The following is an 8,420-nucleotide window of genomic DNA, read 5'->3' on the forward strand; positions in this document are numbered from 1 at the left end:
ACAGAAACAAATAACTAGGAGACACCGCAGCAGCGCCACACAATGTAGAACGGGCGATCCTGATTAACACCGCGCAGTTACATAAGGACCCACAAAGTGAGAGCACCTGCTGTAACAGGGCGCGGCCCCCTTTTATTTGTCACTTGTGTCTTCAGGGCTGAGGTAGTTCTGAGCATGGCCAGTGTCAGTGTTGGTGTCTGGATGGATGCCACTGGATGTGAGGGCACCTGCAAGCCGAGAGGAATAACAGAAATCATCCTCTGCCTTTTCTGCCTTGTTTCTGTTTTACTTTAAAAGAGAGGCATAAATAAGATAAACTGTTTATCTTCCCTACTGAAATTTCTGTAATGAAACCGTTTTCAAAGTGTTCACAACTTATATTCTGCCTATAACAGACTTTTCATCAAAGCTTCATATTTATTAAATGTTAATTAACTCAGTTAATTAACTCCCTGTTGAAACCTTCTACTATAGAACATGAAATGCACTATGTGAAAGGACCACGCCTGCAGTGACTAGCTTGGCTGTCTTGACGGCAGTGCAGTCCGCCCCCAACATCCCGTGGCTCTGAGCTCCTGATGCTGCTAAGAGAGCACGCTGCCGCCTCAGATGGAGAGAAAGTGTGAAAGCATTTCCTGAAATCTACAGCACTGACAAAACATAACTGACAAATCCCAGGCTCCTTTGAAGCTGTCATTTTCTGTTTCTGGCCAACCCCCGTCAATGAGCAGAACCACCCCATTCCCGAGCAATGGCACTCACTTGGTAAGAAGTTCTGGAGAAATTTCCAGGTATAGAATGTAACCAACTATACATAGAACTCTGACAAAAGAAACAATGCAATACCCTGATTTTGGAAGACACTCAAAATATTCTCCTAAGCCTTTGTAGCTGGAAAGGTTGGGCTTCTCCTTAGCCACTTATTTATTTCACAGCCAGTGAGCATCTCCCACAAACCCTGTTACCCTGTGTCTGCTGGGAGCATCAGGTACAATCATGCTGTCGATCTTATAAGTCACAGGGCAGAGGCGTGTTTCTCATGGCTGCAACCATCACACAGGCTCGCCTCCTAGCCTCACAGTTTGAACTTGGCCCAATTTTCTAACCTGTTTATTTGGTATCTGTTCTTCTGTAAGCTGCCTGAAATGCTTTTTGGAACAAGTCAGAAGAATGAGTGGGTAGATAAATGGACAGATGAACAGGTGAGAGATGGGCAGACCGAAAGAGAGACTCCAGGAAAAGGGGAACAAATAAAATTTCCTGTGCAAAACCCTCTTCTAGTCAGGGAAGAAAACCACCACGGAGAAGAGTGAAGAGGCAGGTAGCTTAGGACTGTCTCCTGGATTCCATGAAAAGTCACACCAAGAGATGAGAGGGTAGAACTATAAATAATAAAAGAAATAAAGCACACATGCTTGAAAAATATATCTACAATATGTACTTTCTAAAGAATAGATTCAAATCAGCAGGGCCCAATACCACAATCCTTGGGTATTTACAGAAATGAGAATCCCATCTCCAAACCACAAGGCATCCCTTTGGAGCACTGAGAGTCTACACGGGGCGGTCATAAAGCCATCACCGCAAAATCTATGCTATCCTGCACTTACGAGGAACGAGCAGTTGTGCACGCGTGACAGTTACACCCCACAGCACCTCTAAGGGGGAGAGAAGCCTAGCGAGCCCCATCTCTGCAGGACAGAAAACCAGTCCTGGAGAGCCTAAGCCGACCTACCAGTTCTCCATCTCACAGGTCTGGTCACTCCAGAGCAGGACTCGATCTCAGACCCATGTTTGTAACCACAGTACTACCGTGCTTTATGTGCTTTTTGTGTGTATAATACATTTGTTTCTGGCATGAAAGGATATTTAATAAATTTTCGGTTGTCTTGTCTATCTCATTAGCTCACAATCAATCTTTATACTGTTGAATTGTACTCTTTTCCTCTGGAGAACGGAAAGGAAAGAGCGGGGGTCAGAACGAGGTGGAGCTCCATTCTTTATCTGGTATCTCATCTCATCCAAGTCCCCAACCAGTGAGAAGGAGACAATGTTCTCTTCATCTTTTAAAGAGAGGGGTCCACTGATGATGACTTACTCAACCCAAAAACCAAGGCTGGGGGAAGGGCACATGTAGCAACCAGAGCAGTATCAGATGTAGGAAAGTGAAAAGAGCTCACGGGAGGGCTCAGGGGGTCAGCCTGATTTAATTTCAATCGATAAAAATTACCACACTGTAAAAATACTAGCATGCAATGGATTTGCTCTTTCTTGACATCTAGCAAGTTTCCACAGCCCACATGTAACATTATCGTGAACCAGTGAAAGGAAGAGTCTACAGACAGGGAAAATCAATGTCACAGGCAGGTTGAAAACCAGGCTGGAGTTTAGGAAGAGAAAGGGCATAGTTAAGAATTGGGGAAAGGCTGGAGGAAAAAATCATCACAAGGACTCTCAAGCATCATCCTTCAATCATATAATCATTCATTCAAGAGAGAGTTACTGAGGTCCTATTTTGTGCAAGATTGTACACAAGGCAAAGCAAGAGCGCAGCGACCATGTTGGCAGCAAGGGGCGGGGCTAAAATACACTTCTGATCCCGGTACCTTGCACACTTGTCCTCAGTATAAAGGCAAAGAAAAAAAGTAAAATAATATTCTGTAAACTCAAAGCATTGCTGAAAAAAAATTAGAGAAGGCCTAAATACCTGGACAGACACGCCAGTACATTCCTGGATCAGAAGACATTGCTCTTGGAATGGCAGTGCTCCCCAGAGTGATCCGTATATTCTACGTGGTCTCGATCACAATCCCAGTGGGCTCCTCTGCAAAAACTGATTAGCTGCTGTTATAATTCATATGGGAATTCGAGGGTCTCAGTAACCAAAACGATCTTGAAAAGGAAGAACAACATGAGAGGACTTGTAATTCTCAATTTGAAACTTTACAACTGTATCTCTAGGTGAGATTAGAGGCCATTTTTAAGTTATTACTGTGTTTATCCTTATTTTCTAAATTCTCTAGAATGAATATAATTGTTATAATAAGGAAAATAAAAAGTAAGGTATCTTTTAAAACATGCACACCGATTCATTCATTGGAAAAAATGTATTTTAACTATAAAGAGGTAAACAAATATCTAGTGAAAAAGGACTACTTAAAAACAAGAGTGCATTTACATTTTTAAGAAATTGAAAACTGAAAAGCACAAACACATCAAGTTTCTAGGGAGACAAATACAACATATTAACACTTATTTTCAAAAATTCTAATTGAACAATGAAAATTCAAGAAAGGGAAAATCGCGATTGACAGCCAAATGCAAACACATGGAGAACAAAGGCCTAGAAATCACAGTTCCTTTAACTCTGCTACTACCTCAGTAGGGGAGGAAATTCCTCACTGAGGAGACAGTGGAATCCCATGCATAAGACAGGATACACAGTACAAACTGCACTAGAATCGGGGGTGATTTTCTTAGAAGAATTCTAAAGTTAGAACATTGCTGAAAAACTATAAATACACTGACAGACAGATTAAAACACACAGTCATATATATTATATAGAAACATATGAAGTCTGCTCCCATGTTACATAGAAATACAAACATATTTGTTCATTTATGGGCACTGATTACTTTTTCCCAGGTAGAATATTTCAACTAAAACAAATAATCAATAATACACCCCTCTTGTCAAATCTAGTTGATAATTTACTCTGCTATGTAATCATAATGTGCCTAAGATAGATCTAAAATAAGTGAAAAAGATCTTTGTATGGTTTCTTGAACTCTTCTCAACATTCCAATCTTAATTTTAAAATAGATCTGAGCAATATTTCTATATTATCTTTTCCCTCGTGAAATGACCAATACAGTATGTTGTCAAAATTCTGTCCTTACAATGATTCACGAGCACCATATGCTCACAAAACTGCTGGACAGCAAGTCACTATCCAGACACTGTGACCAAACAAATGAAACACAAGGAAGACAGTGACCCTATTCTGGAGGGCTTACTGACTGTGTCAACACCGGGGTTTTTATTTGATTGGTTTGATTGGGTAGCAAAATAAAATCAATCAATTATTTTCTTCTCTGAGCATTCTGTAAGTCATGACTCTTTTCAGTGTCATGAGCAGGAAAGACTTAAGCATGACTTGATTAGGTCAAATAGCAACAATGATCACCAGAGAGTGAGTAATAAAGAAGTTAACTGATAGCAATGCTTCTGCCTACATGAGACCTAAAATAAACCTACACTGATATCCGAAAGGAAAATGAGGAGATGAGGTTCCCAATGAGAAAACAAACAAACAAGAAACCGAAAAAGGAAAGACTTTTTCATTAACGATTCCAGGCAGTAGTGGAGCATGGTGGTGAGGAGCATAGATGCTGGGTACAATCATGATGCTCTGAACTCCCACAGCACTGGGTAGCTTTGACACTCATAAGTCAGTGAAATTTTCTGCATCTCAGCCTCCTATCCATAGACTGGGGACAACAACAGCACCCGTCTTCTAGGACTGTCCTAAGAATTAAGATATTTTATATGTAAATTTTAAATCAAATACCTCAGATTTTAAATATTGCCCCAAAAGAACAAGGAAAAAAGAAAACAGAGATAAATTTGTGTTCATCAAATTTAAAACTTCGCTTCAAAAGACACCATCCAGAAAGTGAAAAAACAACACTCAGGAAAAAATATTTTCAAATAATTTATCTGATTAGGAATTTGTATCTCCAAATAAAACAGAGCTCCTACAATTCAACAAAAAAGACAACTAAATTAAAAAATGAATAAAGGATCCGAAACGGTATTTTTCAAGGAAAATATACAAATGGCCAATAAGCACAATGAAACGATGTTCAAAATCATTAGCTGTAAGGGAAATCATGTCAAAACCACTAGGAGAAACCGCTTCACACTCACTACAAGGTTATATTTAAAAAAAGAATAACAAGAACTAATGAGGACACACAGGAATCAGAGATAGCAGCCCTTGCTGGTGAGATGTAACACAGCGTGGCTACTTTGGAAAACAGCCTGGCAGGACCTCAGAGAGTTGAACAGTTGATTTCTGAATGACCCAGCAATTCTGCTCTGTGGGCACACACGTAAGAGAACTGAAAACAAATGTCCACATAAAAACTCCTACAGGAATGATCAAGGTGCCATTATTCATCACAGCCAAAAAGAAGAAACAACCAAAATGCCTATCACCTGATGAATGGGTAAACAGAGGGGCCCAGCCATACAGTGGAATATTATTCAGCAATAGCAAAGCATGGAGTACTGACCCAGGCAACAACGTGGACAAACATTGAAAACGTTACTCAGTGTGAAAGAAGTCAGTCAAAATAGACGGTTCCATTTACATGAATTGACTCGATTTAAATGAAATGTCCAGCACAGGCAAATCCACAGAGAGAGAAGAGTGGCTCCCTGGGGGTGGGGGTGGATGGGGAAGATGGGAATGAGTGCTTATACATACAGGGTTTCCTGTTAGGAAGATGAAAATATTCTAAGATTGACTGGGATGCACATTTCTTGGCATAGAGTAAAAACCGGTGTAAATTTTAATGGGTGAATTGTATTAAAACTGTTAAGAACAAAAGCACCTCGGGCCAGTACCTTCCCATAGTAGATGCAAATTGCTAACTTTTATTACAGGAAGAAGAAACTGCCCTCAGAATGAAAGCAGGAGATCAGCAAATGTGAGTTAACCGAAATTGGACAAGAGCAGTTCACTTGAAACAGTTGCTGAGTGTATATGAAATATTCAGAATGAAGAAAATCAGTTTGACATCAAGATGAAGCATTCTGCTTCAAATGCAGATCAAGGATTCGGCAAGCCCACCTGCTAGAATTAACCAGAGAAGAAACCTGGTTCTTAAAACAAGCACCACATCCAAAAAGGAAATGGTGGTGAGGAAAGCAGTCAGCCAAAAAACTGGAACAGTTTGCTACAAATAATTTCTCCACTGAAATTTCAAAAATAAAATGAAAGTGATGCAATGCTGCACTGCCCTCACGTGAATGGGCTTCCTCCGGTGCTCGACAGTTCTGTAACCCCGAATGAGAGACTCAGGAGAATCAGCATGGCTCCTGGGAGTCCCCAGGTGACTGCCCACCAGCACGCTGACCACCATCACATCTGCCAGGGTTGAATTGCAGAGAAGAGACCAACTTCTAAAAGGCAAAGGAAATGTTGGCAAGGGAAAAAATGGCTGCAGTCAGTCCTGGGACAGAGGCCCTGACAGCAGAATCCAGAAGGCTGCAGGTGAACTGGAGTGTCCCTGGGGAAGGAAGGGACCAAAAGGGAGCAGATCTCAATTCTCTTCTCTCTCTCCCTTCGGTAGGAGAGATAAAGCCTGCATCATTCTCACCTGGAACTGTGGGTTATGGCTGGCAGAAGTCGTACCGACACGGAATGATTATTCAAGACTCTGTGGGAAAAGTCCAGAAGAAGAGAAGATGTAGGGAGCCAACTCCACGAGCCTCTCAAATGCTCCTATATTTACTGTGTATAACGAAAGGAAAAAGTCATTAACAGTTGTGTGATAGTAAGTAGGAACTTGAGGAAAAACGGGAGGAGACAGAGATTGTAGAATCCACAATGAGTACAAAGGCTTAGTGTATCTTTAGGGAAGTCATGGGGTGAGGGGAATAAGATAAATTCTTTAGATATGTGAATTACAAAGCAGACCACGAGACCAGCCAGGTCCTTGTTTTGGGGATAATAGACTATCTAAAAGCACACAAGCCCAGCTTTTATAGCTGAGGGCCTGGGTCCTTGCTTTGAAATGAGCAGAGTGCTATCTAAAGCATCAACTATGCAAGCAAAGCATTGTCTCTGCTTTTTAAGGCAAGGAGACAAGAGTGAGGATGCACATGCTCCTGCTTGCAAAGCAGTTACTAAGCACACATTTTTCTTCTGAACATTGACAGGCGGCTGGGGTCTGTTACAATTTGTTAACCTAATCTTGGGCTCCCACATGTAACCATTATGGAACCATTATGGAGGACACCCTAGGATAACAAATCCTAGCTCTGGGTCTTTTCCTGTCAGCTTCAGTCACTCTAGCAGGATCTAGACACATCCCTGAATAACGATCCCACAGAACCACCCAGACTCTTAACTCCTGGCGCTTGAAACTTAATTTTAGCTCTACACAACTTAACAAAGAAAGGTTTCAGAAATAGAAGATATTACATTCTTTTATATCTCATCCTATGAACTAATTTTTCTGATTGCTCTAAGCTGCTTCTAATTGGCAAAGTACCTAATTCTGCAGGTGAATTCAGTACTTTCCATTGGGCATAACTTGCCAGTTTGGGCTCGCTGAATTCTATTGGTCAAATACTGATACACTTAATTGATTTCATTGTTCATCAGTTTCAGCCGGGAGGAGAGGGAGTGTCACTCTGTTCCTCAGCCCACCCTCAACTCTTTTCTCATCAGCAACTCAGGCCTCCTGAAATTAAAAGAAAGAATTTGTTTCCCTTCTACGCTTTCCACAAACCCAACAGGAAACATCAGCGTGGAGAAAGAATTCAACAAAAATGTTAAAACAAAAATCTATAAAACCTGAAGCAACTCCATCTCCGAATCATGATACACAATGACATGAAAGTAAGTGTGTCAAGCACAAAACATGCGTGAGCCTGACCACCTGATTTCTATTCTTCAAAGGAAGGAAGGTTTTCATATTTTTTATTATCACTCTGTCTCATTGCTTCTGATTAAGCCAAAAATTAGTTTATGAAATAATTAAGCACTGCAATAACAGATTTTTGTTGTATCAATTATAGAAGGCATTCAGAGGGGATAGGAAAACCCACCTTTGTAAAAAATGTAAAATTTATTCCCCTGTTAAGAACACGTATACAAAATGCAACAGAGAATTCAAATTCTTGTGGAGAGGAGCAAAAGCCACAGAATCAAAGCAAAGTCATTACTATGAGTCAATTCAAAATTCACTAGACAAGCATGCTCAAAGCATTCAAAGAATTTTAAAGGCACACTGCAAACCATTCACTTAATGATCTGCAGGCTAGAGGAAGAATTTCCCTCTTTAACAGACAACAGTAATCAAAAGGGTGCCCCTCCAAACAAAGACGAAAGATCAATCAGGTTTTTAACAGTTCTGATAAATCAGCATGTTCTAAAGAACAAAATTCAGAAATTTTAAACATTCATTCAAACCACAATGAAACAAGCACTTAAAAAAAAAGAAAAAAAACCCAAAGAAACTAAGCACATTGATCATGCACTTGGATCAATGAGAACGTCTTTTACCCTTCGAAGAAAGAACAGGCTATAGCCATTTACTTGAAAATTAACACTACTTTAAAGATAACTCCTAAAACGGATTTCATCATTCATGTTGCCTTGAAAACTCTGAGGCAGTTGTATCTT

General features: G+C 40.4%; 1 long non-coding RNA gene across 1 annotated transcript; it reads right to left on the bottom strand.

Moving 5' to 3' along the window:
* Window positions 1-2,733: 2,733 nt before the first annotated feature.
* Window positions 2,734-7,710, bottom strand: LOC141577384 (uncharacterized). Its single transcript, XR_012506264.1, has 3 exons — window positions 7,285-7,710; window positions 6,388-6,447; window positions 2,734-2,892 (listed from the first exon to the last, which is right to left on the bottom strand). It is a non-coding gene; the product is annotated as an uncharacterized LOC141577384 (long non-coding RNA).
* Window positions 7,711-8,420: the final 710 nt, after the last annotated feature.

The sequence above is a fragment of the Camelus bactrianus genome, chromosome 4, assembly GCF_048773025.1.
Source record: "Camelus bactrianus isolate YW-2024 breed Bactrian camel chromosome 4, ASM4877302v1, whole genome shotgun sequence".
Classification (NCBI taxonomy): domain Eukaryota; kingdom Metazoa; phylum Chordata; class Mammalia; order Artiodactyla; family Camelidae; genus Camelus; species Camelus bactrianus.